This window comes from Mobula hypostoma, chromosome 28 (genome assembly GCF_963921235.1).
Source record: "Mobula hypostoma chromosome 28, sMobHyp1.1, whole genome shotgun sequence".
NCBI classification, from domain to species: domain Eukaryota; kingdom Metazoa; phylum Chordata; class Chondrichthyes; order Myliobatiformes; family Myliobatidae; genus Mobula; species Mobula hypostoma.
The window spans coordinates 16083226-16097535 of NC_086124.1; the positions used below are offsets into that span (position 1 = coordinate 16083226).

The window sequence follows — 14310 nt, forward strand, 5'->3', positions numbered from 1 at the left end:
TGTTGACAGGCTGACGAGGGGGAAAAATCCTATACTAGATCTAGTATAAAGGAACGAACCTGGTCAAGTCACAGATCTCTCAATGGATGAGCATCTGGGGGGCAGTGACCACCACTCCCTGGCCTGTTGCTTTATTATGGGAAAGGATAGAATCAGAGAGGACCAGAAAATTTTTAATTGGGGAACAGCAAATTATGAAGCTATAAGGCTGGAACTTGCGGGTGTGAATTGGGATGATTTTTTTGCAAGGAAATGTACTATGGACATGTGTTCGATGTTTAGAGATCTTTTGCCGGATGATAGGGATAAATTTGTCCCGGTGAGCAAGATTAAGAATGGTAGGGTGAAGGAACCATGGGTGACGAGTGAAGTGGAAAATCTAGTCAGGTGGAAAAAGTCAGAATACATGAGGTTTAGGAAGAAAGGATCAGATGGGTCTATTGAGGAATATAGGGTAGCAAGCAAAGAGCTTAATAAGGGGCTGAGAAGAGCAAGAAGTGGGCACGAGAATGCCTTGGCGAGTAGGGTAAAGGAAAGGCCCAAGGCATTCTTCAATTAAGTGAAGAACAACAGGATGACAGGATTGAAGGTAGGACCGGTTAGAGATAAAGGTGGAAAGATGAGCCTGGAGGCTGTGGAAGTGAGCGAGGTCATTAATGAATACTTCTCTTCGGTATTCACCAATGAGAGGGAACATGATGACCGTGAGAACAATAGCACAGAGGTTGATGTTCTGGAGCATGTTGATATTAAGGGAGAGGAGGTGTTGGAGTCATGAAAATACATTAGGACGAATAAGTCCCCGGAGCCGGACGGAATATTCCCTAGGCTTCTCCACGAGGCGAGGGAAGAGATTGCTGAGCCTCTGCCTGGGATCTTTATGTCCTCGTTGTCTACGGGAATGGTTCCGGATGACTGGAGGGAGGGGAATGTTGTCCCCTTGTTCAAAAAAGGTAGTAGGGATAGTCTGGGTAATTATAGACCACGAGCCTTAGGTCTATGGTGGGAAAGCTGTTGGAAAAGCTTCTTAGAGATAGGATCTGTGGGCATTTAGAGAATCCTGGTCCGATCAGGGACAGTCAGCATGGCTTTGTGAAGGGCAGATTGTGTCTAACAAGCGTGATAGAGTTCTTTGAGGAGGTGACCAGGCATATAGGTGAGGCTAGTGCAGTGGATGTGAGCTATATGGATTTTAATAAGGCATTTGACAAGGTTCCACACGGTACGCTTTTCTGAAACTCACAAGGCATGGGATCCAGGGAATTTTGGCCAGTTGGTTTCAGAATTGGCTTGCCTGCAGAAGGAAGAGGGTTGTGGTGGAGGGAGTACATTCGGATTGGATGGTTGTGAATAGTCGTGTCCCACAAGGATCAGTTCTGGGACCTCTACTTTTCGTGATTTTTATTAACGACCTGGATGTGGGGGTAGAAGGGTGGGTTGGCAAGTTTGCAGACGTCACAAAGGTTCGTGTGTTGTAGATAGTGTAGAGGATTGTCGAAGATTGGAGAGAGGCATTGACAGGTTGCAGAAGTTGGCGGAGAAGTGGCAGATTGAGTGCAACCTGGAGAAGTGTGAGGTAGTACACTTTGGAAGGACAACCTCCAAGGCAGAGTGCAAAGCAAAAGACAGGATACTTGGTAGTGTGGTGGAGCAGAGGGATCTGGGGGTACATGTCCACAGATCCCTGAAGGTTGCCTCACAAGTCGATAGGGTAGTTAAGAAATCTTATGGAGTGTTAGAGGGATAGAGTTTAAGAGTCGCGAGGTAATGATGCAGCTCTATAAAACTCTGGTTAGGCCACACTTGGAGTACTGTGTCCAGTTCTGGTCGCCTGACTGTAGGAAGGATGTGGAAGCATTGGAAAGGGTACAGAGGAGATTTACCAGGATGCTGCCTGGTTTAGTGAGTATGCATTATGATCAGAGATTAAGGGAGCTCAGTTTTACTCTTTGGAGAGAGGAGGATGGGAGGAGACATGGTAGAGGTATACAACAAGATATTAAGAGGAATAGATAGAGTGGATAGCCAGCGCCTCTTCTAGGGCACCACTGCTCAATACAAGGGGACATGGCTTTAAGGTAAGGGGTGGGAAGTTCAAGGGGATATTAAAGGGAGGTTTTTTACTCAGAAAGTGGTTGGTGCGTTGAATACACTGCCTGAGTCAGTGGTGGAGGCAGATACACTAGTGAGATTTAAGAGACTACTAGACAGGTATCTGGAGGAATTTAAGGTCGGGGCTTTTATGGGAGGCAGTTTTGAGCGTCGGCACAACCATGTGGGCCGAATGGGCCTGTATATTGGTGTACAATTCTGTCGATATGTGTCCTCCTGCATCTCTAGGATGGAGCCCAACCTCACATCCTTGAAGCATGAGCAAAATTTCCGGTTGGGATATTAGTCTCCTTCCAGTTCAGTTGCAAACTATCTTTTCTGTCCAGGATCCACCTTCGCTGGAAGAGTTCCGAATGATCCAAACATCTGGCGCCTTCCTTCCTGCACTAAATCCTTAGTTACGTGTTAAACTGTATAATCTTCCTATTTCTGGCCTCAGTTACACGTGGCACTATTAGCAATCATGCACGTCATTACTCTGGAGTTCCTGCTTTTTAACTTAGCAGAGCTTTCTGGTAGAACTTTCGTTCAATCATCCAGACAACTGTCACTTATCATCTCCAGGAAAGTCTCTTCTGCATGTACATCTTCCGACAGGGGTGGGGAGCTGTGTTATATAATGGGAATAGAAATGAAAAATAAGTAGTTGCACAGAATGAGTTTTACACGGAGCTAGTGAGAATTTTGATTCCGTACGCTTGAGTGCAGTCTGAATCAATTAAAAGTAAAAAGTTCGAAGTAAGTTTATGGTTGAAGTACGTATATGTCACCTATCCAACCCTGAGGTACATTTTATTGCGGGCATACTCAACGAATCCGCAGTACAAAAATAAAAATAATAGATTCTATGAAGGGCCATGCCAATGTGGGCGCTCAACTCCATGCAAATTCCAAATACAAAAGGAAGAAATAAGAGTAGTAATGCATAAATAAGCAATAAATATCGAGAACCTGAGATGAAGAGTCCTTGAAAGTGTGTCTAGATTTTGTGGGAATATTTCAATGTCTGGGTAAGTGAAGTTGAGTGAAGTTCTCCCCTTAGGTTCAAGAGCCTGATGGCTGAAGGATAATAACTGTTCCTGAAGCTGGTGGTGTGAATCCTAAGGGTACTTTCCATTCTTCCTGATGGCAGTAGCTAGAAGAACGCAGGTACTGTATAGTGGCGTCACTGATGATTGATGCTACTTTCCTGCGCCAGCTGTTCGTGGAAATGTGCGTACTGGTGGAGTGTTTTGCTCTTTATACAGAGGCCATATCCACTACTTTTAAAGGGATCTTCCGTTCAAGGCAGTTCAGTTTTCCGTACCAGGCGGTGATGCAACGTGTCAATATACGCTCCACTGCACATCTATATAAGTTCGTCAAATTTGTAGATGTAATGCTGTGTCTTCGCGAAATCAAAAAGTACTGTAGTAGAAGTGCTGCCGTGCTTTCTTCACAATTAAAGTTACATGCTCGGACCAGTACTAGTCTCCCGAAAAGATAACACTGAGCAATGTAACATTGCTGATTGTTTCCACCTTTGATTATCTGATGAGGACTAACTCATAGACCATTGGGTTTCTCGGCCTAAAGTCAATATTCAGCTCCTTAATCATCATCATATTTTGTAAGAGTTAGTTACTTTGGCACTCCTCAGACAGATTTTCAATCTCTGTCCTGTATGCTTATTTGTCACCACCTTTGATTCGGCGTACGCGGGTAGTATCGCCAGCAAACTTGAATGTGGCATTGAAGATGTGCCTAGCAATTCAGACATCAGAAAAAGTGAGTAGAGCAGAGGAGGTTAAGCACACAACTGTACCTGTGCGGATGGAGATCGAGGAGTTTGTTACCGATCAGAACCTACTGGAATCTACAAATCAGGAATTCGAGGATGCAATTGCACAATGAGTTATCGAGCTCAAGGTCTTGAAATTTATTGATTAGTTTTGTGCGGATTATAGTGTTGAGTGCCGAGTAGTAGTCGATAAAGAACATCTAGATTTGTGCAGCTTCCCTGTTCAGAGGATGCTCTGTTGCGCTAAGAATCAGTGACGTGGCATCTGTTGCTCCGGTGGGCAAATTGAGGCGCATATTAGAATGAATATGCAGTTGCAAAATAATATCTTGCCTCTTAGCCCTCGGTGTTTTCTCCTTGCGTTTAATGTTATTGGGCAGGTCTTCTCGTGGGAAATGCTGGACAATCATCTTCCAAATTTCATTATATATGTCATGCTAGTTTTTTCTGGACTGTTAAAAAAAAAATGCGAAATCCAAGACCGTTAAAGATTTCCACGGCTATTTTCATCGCTTCCATGCCAAATCTATTACGTCTTCTCGTGTTCGCATTTCCCCGTCTGCAAATGCAGATCCCGCCCAGTCTTCACTCAGCCAATAGAATTCACCCGTCACTCGTTCCAGGCTCACCACCTGCAGCCTATTTAATCCTTTATCACCCACAGTCCTTCTTCACTCATCTGTACCATCCAGTTTCAACCGGTTTTCCTCGTCCTCAGTCCGCAAGCCTAATGTTTACCCTGCTTCCTGTTGTGTTTATTTTCTGTTCTTTCCTGTTTTACTCCGCTTGGTGCCTTATCTATGACTAATGATTTCGGTTGTTGCCAAACCGTCTCCCCTACTCTGTTTTTGGGCCAAGTCTTCCCTTTATTTTCTGGCTCTGTCACTCAGCTGATGTCCCGGTTTGTTCAGTGAATTATATATAAAAAAAGCTGCTGTCGCTATTCATGAGCTGCATTACTCCTTTATGGACTATTCATATTAAATCTCCCTCATGCTCCAAATTTAAACCCAATATTCATAAATATCTGTGTAAATTGCCATCCGCAATTTTTCTGCTTACGTATTTCTGTCCTCGTGGTCTTTCTTTTCCAAAATCACAAAACACATTAAATCGCCTTCTATCTTTATAATCTACAATATTTATCGCTTATAATCACAGGCACGTTCTGACAGATTAGATATGGATTCGACCATTCCCGTACTGGGGGAGTCTAGGACTGGAGGGCAAATATGAGAAAGGTTATACTGGGAGACGATCCAATGGTGTTTCAGGAGAAAGAATCAGCAGATGAAAGGGTTAATTTATACACAGCATTTGAGGCTCTGGGCCCTATTGACTGGTACATAAAAACATGAGGGTTGTGCGGTCTCATTGAAAGATTTTGGACTTCGAAAGGTCTTCGTAGACTGGACGGGGAAATGATGTTCCCCAGAGTGTGAGCGTCTTGGATCAGAGGACACAGCCTCGGATTAGAAGGATGGTCCTTCCAAACAGAGATGAGGAGGAATTTCTTCTTCTAGAGGGTGATGAATCTGTGGTATTCATCTCCACAGTTGTCTCTGGAGGCCGTCATCGGGTATATTTAAATCGAATCTTGATATGTTCATTATCAGTATGGAAATCAAAGGTTTCGGTGGAAAAGCAGGAGAACAGGGTTAAGAAAGATTTTAAAAAATCAGCCATGATTGAATGGTGCAGCAGATCTTATGGGTCGAATGATCTCATTTTGCTGCTATGTCTTATGCTCTTAACGTCTAGTTTTAGCGAAGTAGTTGCATGTCGCAGCTATTTGCTTGAGTTATTGTTTGCTTGATTTATTTTCTTCTCTCTGCACATTGGGTTTTTGACGGTCCGTCTTAATGAGTTATTTTGATTTCATTTTTTTTGTGGCACACAAAACTCCAAATTAAGCTTCACCACGGTCTAACACACCTTCAATATTATATCCCATCTCAAGTAACCAGTCCTTTGATTTATGAAAGCCAATGTGTCTATATCTTCCTTTACGACCCGATCAAACTGTGACGCTGCTTTCAGTGAATTATGGACCTTATTCCCATATTGTTCTTTCCATCGCATTCCTCAGTTCCCTCCCTTTCACTGTGTAAGACCTATCATGGATGATCCTATAGAACTGCAACAACTCGCACTTTTCTGCACTAAATTCCATCTACCGTTTTCAGCCCGTTTTTCCAGCTGGTGGAGATCCCATTGCAAGTTATGATAAACCTTCCCATTGTCTACTGCACCACCGTTCTCGGTGTCATCTGCAACTTTACTGATCCGGTTAATTACATTATCATCCAGATCGTTGATAGAAATGACAATGATAACGTACTTAGCACATACCCATGCGGCACGCCACTAGTAACAGGCCTCCAGTCAGAGAGACAATGATCGACTACCTTTCTCTGACTGTTCAACAAAACCAATGTCTGATCCAAAGCCTCATTCTAAAGGAACACAACTGCTGTTGCTATTCACGAGCTGAATTAATCCTTTATGGTTTATTCCAATTAAATCTCGCACATACTCCGAATTTAAATCCAATATTCATAAATTTCTGCGGTAATTACCATCCGCAATGTTCTGATTAGGTGTTTCTATCCTCGTGATCTTTGCTTTCCAGCATCACAAGCCACATCAAATCCAATTTGTTTTTGCCTAATCCGTTGAATTTACCCACTATAATCACAAGCACCTTCTGGTAAAGTGGATGTAGACATGATGTTTGCTACCGTGGTGGCATCTAGGACTGGAGGGCAAATATGAGAAAGGATGCGCTGGTATTGGAGACATTTCAATAGCGACCCAAGAAAGATTCAGCAAATTAAATGGTTAACATATACGCAGCAATTGAGATTCTGGACCCTACTCACGGGAGTTTAAAAGATGAAGGGTGTGGTCCCATTGAAAGCTTTTGTACATTGAAAGGCCTAGGTAGCATGGACGTGGAGAGACTGTTTCACTGAATGGGAAACATAGCGGGATGTTTCGCAGTTCCACCAATAAAGAATCACTTGACAATTTCTGCAGTCTGTTGTGACAGTATTGCCGTGTCATTTTCCCTGACTAGCATCACCATCCCTCCTCCTTTAATCCATCTCGCTAAGGTGTGTCTAAAACAACGGAAAACCGGAATATGGAGCTGCCAATCCTGCAGTTCCTGCAGCCAGGTCTCACTGATGGCAATACCATCATTATTTAGGTGTTGATCCATGCATTTAACTCATCTGCCTTTTCTACCATACTTTGCTTTGGCATCGTGTTTATGCAGCTCAGGACTTTAGTGGCATCATGCTCTACATTTTGATTCCTGACTTTGTCTGAGATCTTAACAACATCTGTCTCCACAACCTCTCTACTAAGTGTTCTGACCGCCTGGTTCCCATCCTTCTGCATCTCGAGGATGGTCCCCACCCTCAGATCCTTGCATCACAAGCAAAGCTTCCGGTTGGGATATTAGCCCCCTTCCAGTTCAGTTGCAAATTGTCTTTTCCGTACAGGATCCAACTTCGCTGGAGGAGTGCCCAATGATCCAAACATCTGGCGCCTTCCTTCCTGCACCAAATCCTTAGCCATGTGCTAAACTCTATAATCTTACTATTTCGGGCCTCAGTAACACTTGTCATGAGTAGCAATCGTGCACGGCATAACCTTGGAGTTCTTGCACTTTAACTTGGCAGAGCCTTCTAGTAGATCTTTCGTTCAATCTTACAGACAATCGTCACATATTGTCTCCAGGAAAGTCCCTTCTACATGTCAATCTTCAGACGGGGGTGGGTGTTATATAATGGGAATTAAGAATGCGAAATAAGTAGTTGCAGAGAACGGGTTTTGCACGGAGTTAGTGAGAATTTTGATTCCGGCCACTTGTGCGCAGTCTGAATCAATTAATTTCCTTTCCTTCCAGCTCGGCTACCTAGATCTCGAATATTAAGTGACCGAGCGGAACAAGTCTATGTGTCAGATGAAGCGGTCATGTTAACTTGTCGGATAACTGGCCCGGTGCATTCCGATGGCACCTTTCACCTGTACAACAACCACGGCCGTGGCCCTTGGGCTGGAGGGCCTGATGGGCCCCTGCCGACACCGTAAAATGCTGCTGTACCAAGCAAAAAAAGGCAAGAACAAGAGCAAGGTGGTACTGGTCTAAATATCAAAGCTGTGGACCAAGACATTGGTCTAGTACAATACGTAGGCTATAAACCTACAGGCCTTAAGAGGGAGGACAGAAAGTAATGCAGATTCTTAATTTGAAGGACAGCATCTAAAGCACTCAAAAATTGACCTAGGCTTAGTTGGCTTAGTAACTCTGGAATGCCCATGTAGTTGCCGTTATCAGGCCTGTCAAGTATGTCACTGGAGCCTCGGATAGCTAGTCCCCTCTCGATCAAAAACTTCACAACCGCCACCACTCTTCTCAAAAGGTCGGTCTAGTAGACACACTCTGACTCGAACTGTTTTTGCACTTCTATATCTATTCTTCCGCTGTCAGACGCTAGTGTAACGTTGGTCAGCATCGTTTTCCAGTGGTGTTCGCTATTTTCATGCTCTCCTATGCGCTCAGCGGCATGTTTCCAGTCGCTAAAGCCAGTTTCGAAGATGGACTGACAGTTACCATCACTGAAGATGCGGCGTGAAAAACGAAACACACAGCGGTGGACGGGGAACATAAGAGCCATTGCCTTGATATGTACTCACTATTTACGAGCTTATGTTTGAGGTGAATTTTGGAGAAAAAAAAACATTTCTGCTGTTTGTATACTCGTTCCGAAACTTTGATATCCACATCTTTATTCTGGCAGGACTCCGGCCCTTTTTTAGCCCAGTACGCTCGGACTGAATCATCTAACGTTTCCTTTCCCCAGCAAGCAGTGTCAGTGCTGTAAGGATCGTCAGTAGCGGTAACGTTAACATTAATGGCGGCCCGACTTGGTTGCTTGGAGGCCTCTGTGGTCGGGAATCGCAAAGCCATGCTCTCTGCCTCTTTAACGTCAGCTGCTGACTGTGGCAAGGGCAGTGGTCCTGTGCTAACGCTGGTGGAACAAGTCTCCATTTGTCCACCGGTCTCAGACTGTGACAGGAGCGATGGTACTGCTACATCATGGAGAGCAAGTTTAAATTTTTTTGTTAGTTTCAATGTCTTTTTTAATGTTTTTTTTCTCATGGTCCTCTTTTTCTTGTTTCTTTTTTTTTCTTCTTTTCTGTGCTCCACTCTCGTATTTTCTTTTAGTTCGCATGATGATGGCTACCTGTTTTGGGCCCATCTGTAGCTCTGACTCCTGGGTTGCAGTCCAGCCTAGTCCTGCCTTAAGTCCTTTGTGGTCAACAACGGACAACCAGGTAGAGCCATCACAGGGAAACAGCGTGACGTTCACCATCACGAATGGAGGTGAAACATCGGGCGAATACAGTTGTGTTTACTCGCGTACGGTGTCGGGTAGAAGCATATCCTTAGGAGTAAGCGACAGAATAAAGATAACAGTCGTGGGTGAGTGTTTTGTTTTCCGATTCAAGCAAGTGACAAATGCACGCAATTGGAACAAGAGTATTTTGACAGGGAGGTCCCGCCTATGGTAGACCAAACAAAATATCTATTCACACTCATCTTGTTTTGACGTTTGTGTACTACCACAAAATATGCCTCCTCCTTCAACCACCCTGTTTACCCCTCGAATCATATTTTTGCAGATATACAGACATCATGGTCACAATTGGAATTTTAAAGTTCAAAGTAAGTTTATTGTTGAAGTACGGATATGACACCATATCCAACTCTGAGATACACTTACTTGCGGGCATACTGAACAAATCCAGAGTACAATATTAACCATAATAGATTCCATGAAAGACGTGCCAATGTGGGCACTGAACCAGGAGCAAAAGACAACAAAGTCCAAATGCAAAAGAAAAGAAAGAAGACTAGTAATACAAAAATAAACAATAGATATCGAGAACATGACGTGAAGAGTCCTTGAAAATAAGTCTAGATTTTGTGGTAAATGAATTTAAATGAAGTACTTCCCTTTGGTTCAAGAGCCTAATGGCTGAAGGGTAACAATTGCTCCTGAAGCTGGTGGTGGGAATCCTAACAGTCCAGTAAATTCTTCTCTGATGGCAGCACCGAGAAGAACGTAAGTACCATACTGAATAACGTCGTCCGTGATGATTGCTGCTCCTTTTCTGCGGCAACTCGTCGTGCAGATGTGCTTACTGGTGGAGTGTGCTTTACAACTGATGGCTGGGCCATATCCATTACATTTTGTAGGATGCTCCGTTCAAAGTAGTTCGTGTTTCCATGCCAGTCTGCAATGCAGAAAGTCAATATACTCTGCACTACACATTTATAGCCGGTCGTCTAAGTTGTGGATGTAATGCCGAATCTTCGTGAATTTCAAAGAAAGTAGAGGAGCTGCTGTGCTTTCTTCGTAACTGATTCGGCCTATAGCTGGAGGAGGAGGAGCAGGTAGTGCTGAGGAAACAGAGAGCCTGCACAGAGAGTTAGATAGTTCAGGGGAATAGGCAAAAAGTGGCAAATGAAATAACAATGATAGAAAGCATATGGGCATGCACTTTGGTGGAAGAAATAAACGTGCAGACAATTATTTAGATGCGGAGAAGAATTCAAAATACAGAGATGCAAAGAAACTTGGGACTTCTTGTGCAAGATGCCCTAAAGGTTAACCTCCAGGTTGAGTTGGTGGTGAAGACGGCGAATGCAATGCTGCCATTCATTTCCAGTGGTATAGAATATAAGAGCAGGGATATGATGTTGAGGCTCTAGAAGGCACTTGTGAGACCACACTTGGAGTATTGTGTGCAGGTTCTGGCTCTTTATTTTAGAAAGAATATACTGACATTGGAGAGGTTTCAGAGACGATTCACAAGAATGATTCCAGCAATGAAAGGGTTACCGTATGAAGAACGCCTGACAGCTTTTGGAGTATATTCCTTGGAGTTCAGTAGAATAAGGAGTGATCTCATAGAAACATTCGGAATGGTAAAAGGTATGGATAGATTAGATATGACGAAGTTATTTTCCATAGCAGGAGATTCTTGAACAAGAGGACACGACTTCAAGTTTGAATGACGTCCATTTGGAACAGATGCGGAGATATTACTTTAGTCAGAGAGTGGTAAATCTGTGGAATTTGTTGCCAGGAGCAGCCGTGGAGGCCAAGTCACTGGGTGCATTTTAGACAGAAATAGAAAGGTTTCTGATTACCAAGGGCATCAAAAGGTATAGGGAGAAGGCAGGGGAGTGGGGATGGCTGAAAGAGTTCGATTGGCTCATAATTGAATGGCAGAGCAGACTCGATGGGCCGAGTGGCCTACTTTTGCTCGTATATCTTATGGTCTTATGGTCTTAAAGCAGGGGTACCCAACCTTTTTCGTACTGCGGACCGGTTTCATATTGATAATATTCTTGCGGACCGGGGGGGGGGGGGAGGAGGGGTTAGGGTTGCCAACGTACAAGAGCAGCAGTCAAATATGTTGGGTTTACCCCTAGAAAGACTACAATGACCATGATGCCTTGCACGGTCACCAGTGCGCATGCGTTTACGTGCCGATTTCTTAAAAATTGTTTTTGCCGATTCTGTTGGCGGGGGAGGCGGGGGGTGTGTTAATCACGACCAGAATATAGGTGATAAGTGGCTAATACACTCAATTTCCTTTCTAAAATGGTTTATCTAACGAATTTAATATTAAACACAGCGCATATTTTCCCCGCATGAATATAGTGATAAGTCAATTATCACGGGGAGGACAGGGGAGCTGAAGTGTTGAACGAACTTCCAGTAGAAGTGGTAGAGGCAGGTTCGGTATTATCATTCAAAGAAAAATTGGATCGGTATATGGACAGGAAAGGAATGGAGGGTTATGGGCTGAGTGCAGATCGGTGGGACTAGGTGAGAGAAACGTTCGGCACGGACTAGAAGGGGCGAGATCGCCTGCTTCCATGCCGTAATTGTTACATGGTTATATGTCACTTATAATAGCATCATAACATTTTAAGTAACGTTTGGGTATCAAACACACAGTGCATATTTTCCTCGTATGAACATATAAAATCATTGCAACGCACCAATATCGCTGAATCAGTGGGAGCCCTGGGCTTGTTTTCCTGCAACAAGACAGTCCTATCGAGGGGTGATGGGAGACAGCGATAATCGAAGAGGGTTCCTTATGTCCAGTCTATTCCGCAATTTAGTTTTCGTTGCATTCATTGCAGAGATATGTTGGAAGCAACGTTTTCAGTGCTTTCGTGGCTATCTCAGGATTTTTAGCCTTCACTTTGATCCAGAATGCCGGCAGAGATGTTATGTCAAACAAACTTTTCAGCCTGCCGTCACCTGCAAGCTCGAGGAGTTGATCTCCTTCCCACGCTGACATGGATGACGCGCGGTAATGACCTTGCATGCGTTCAAGCTGAACAGTGGGCGTGACAGGGAATGAGGAAAGGTGCAGCTGACTCATATCGCCAAATCATATCGTTTCCTCGCGGCCCGGTACCGGTCCGCCGGCCTGGTGGTTGGGGACCGCTGTCTTAAAGGATCTCCCAGTATTTCCCACGAGAATTCCTCTCCCATAACGGAAACGCAACGAGAAAGCAGTGAGGGTTAAGTGGTAAAATACTCTTCTGCAACTGCATATTTATAATAATACTGTATGCTCCTCAATTTGCCCACTGGAGCAACAGATGCTATGTCATTGGTTCTTCATGCAACCGAAGAACATCTGAATAGCAAAACTGCATACATCAGGGTGTTCTTTATCGACAAATACGACTATTACTCGCCATTCTATACCATCATCGGCATTAAACTAATTAATAAACTTCAAGACTTTGACCTCAATACCTCATTGTGCAATTACATCCTCGATTTCCTCACTTGCAGATCGAAGTTAGTTCAGATTGGCAACAATATCTCCTCCTCGATCTCAATCAAGACTGGGATTGCAGTACTCATTTTACACTTATGACTGGCTAAACACAGCTTCAATACCACATTCAGGTTTGCTGACGGTACCACTGTTACAGGCCGAATCAAAAGTGTTGACGAATAAGCATCCAGGACAGATTGAAAATCTGGCTGAGGGGTGCCATAGTAACAAACTCTTACAAAATATAATCAAGATTAAGGAGCTGAATATTGACTTTAGGAAGAGGAACCCAGAGGTCTATGAGCTGGTCCTCGTCAGACAATCCAGCTATCTTTGTATCATGGGCAAATTTAGCCACAAATCCATTATTACCATAGTCCAATCTTGACATACATTTTACAAAGCAGTGGTCCAAATACCGACCCCTGTGAAACCATCCTGGCTGCTGATTGTAGGCCTGCATACAACTGCCATTAGGGTCCTTTCACCCTTTCTATTTCCTAACTCAACCCATAGAAACTCTACACCTTCCTAAACTATGTTATCCCTTTCTAATCATTTAATGTTATTTCTTATACACAGGTAGTAACCTATACGCTATACACTAGTAACCTATTTTCCAATACACCGCATATCCTTGGACATTCACCTCCCAATAGCAGCCACCCTTTAGTCAAGTTCAGCGATGGTCGCAACGTCATACTTACTGGATTTCAACATTGTCCATTTTACCTCTTATTCTTTAGTCTTATCCTTTCCCAAGTTTCATTATAAATCTCATGGTTTTTTTTTTGGTCTCTGATTAAAAGCATGTGAAATCCAAGACTGTTAAAGGTTTCGATGGACTATTTTCATGCGCTTCCATGCCATATCTCTTAGGTCTGCTCCCGCTCGCATTCCCCTGCCTGGAAATTAATACCCCGCCCAGTCTCCACCCAGTCAATAGGATTCACCTGCCACTCGTTCCAGGCTCATCATCTGCAACATATTTAATCCTTTATCACCCACAGTCCTTGTTCACGCATCTGCACCATTCAGCTTAAACGACTTTTCCTCGTCTTCACTCTTCTTGCCTAAAGTTTGCCCTGTTGCCTGTTGTGTTTAGTTTCTGTCCCCTCTTGTTTTGTTCCCCCTTGTACCTTGTCTATTACTAATGATTTGGTTTGTTGCTAAACAGTCTCCCCTACTCTGCTTTTGGGTCAAGGTTTCTCTATAGTTTCTGACACTGTTACTTGGAGCTAATTTCCTGGTTTGTCTGGAGACTTATAAAAAAGCTGCTATCACTATTCACGAACTGTATTACTGCGTTATTGCGTATTCATATTAAATCTGCCTCACGCTCCGAATTCAAATCCAATATGTCTCATATATATATATATATATATATATATATATCTCATCTACAGTATTTACCCCCTACAATCACAAGCACGTTCTGGTAGAAAAGATATGAAGAGGATTCTTCCGACAGTGAGGCAGTCTAAGACTAGAGGGCAAATGTGAAAAAGGATGTGTTGCTATTGAAG

The 14310-nt window shown here is 43.6% G+C and overlaps 2 protein-coding genes and 1 pseudogene across 5 annotated transcripts in view; 2 read left to right on the plus strand and 1 right to left on the minus strand.

The window, feature by feature from the left end:
• LOC134338864 (histone H2A type 1-like) overlaps positions 1-14310 on the plus strand; it is a 597857-nt pseudogene that overhangs the window by 463158 nt on the left and 120389 nt on the right.
• Positions 1-14310, minus strand: part of LOC134339082 (histone H2A type 1-like) — a 318239-nt gene that overhangs the window by 193028 nt on the left and 110901 nt on the right. The window lies entirely within an intron of this gene.
• LOC134339080 (immunoglobulin superfamily member 1-like) overlaps positions 1-14310 on the plus strand; it is a 77229-nt gene that overhangs the window by 48062 nt on the left and 14857 nt on the right. The gene's annotated exons all lie outside the window — the stretch shown is intronic.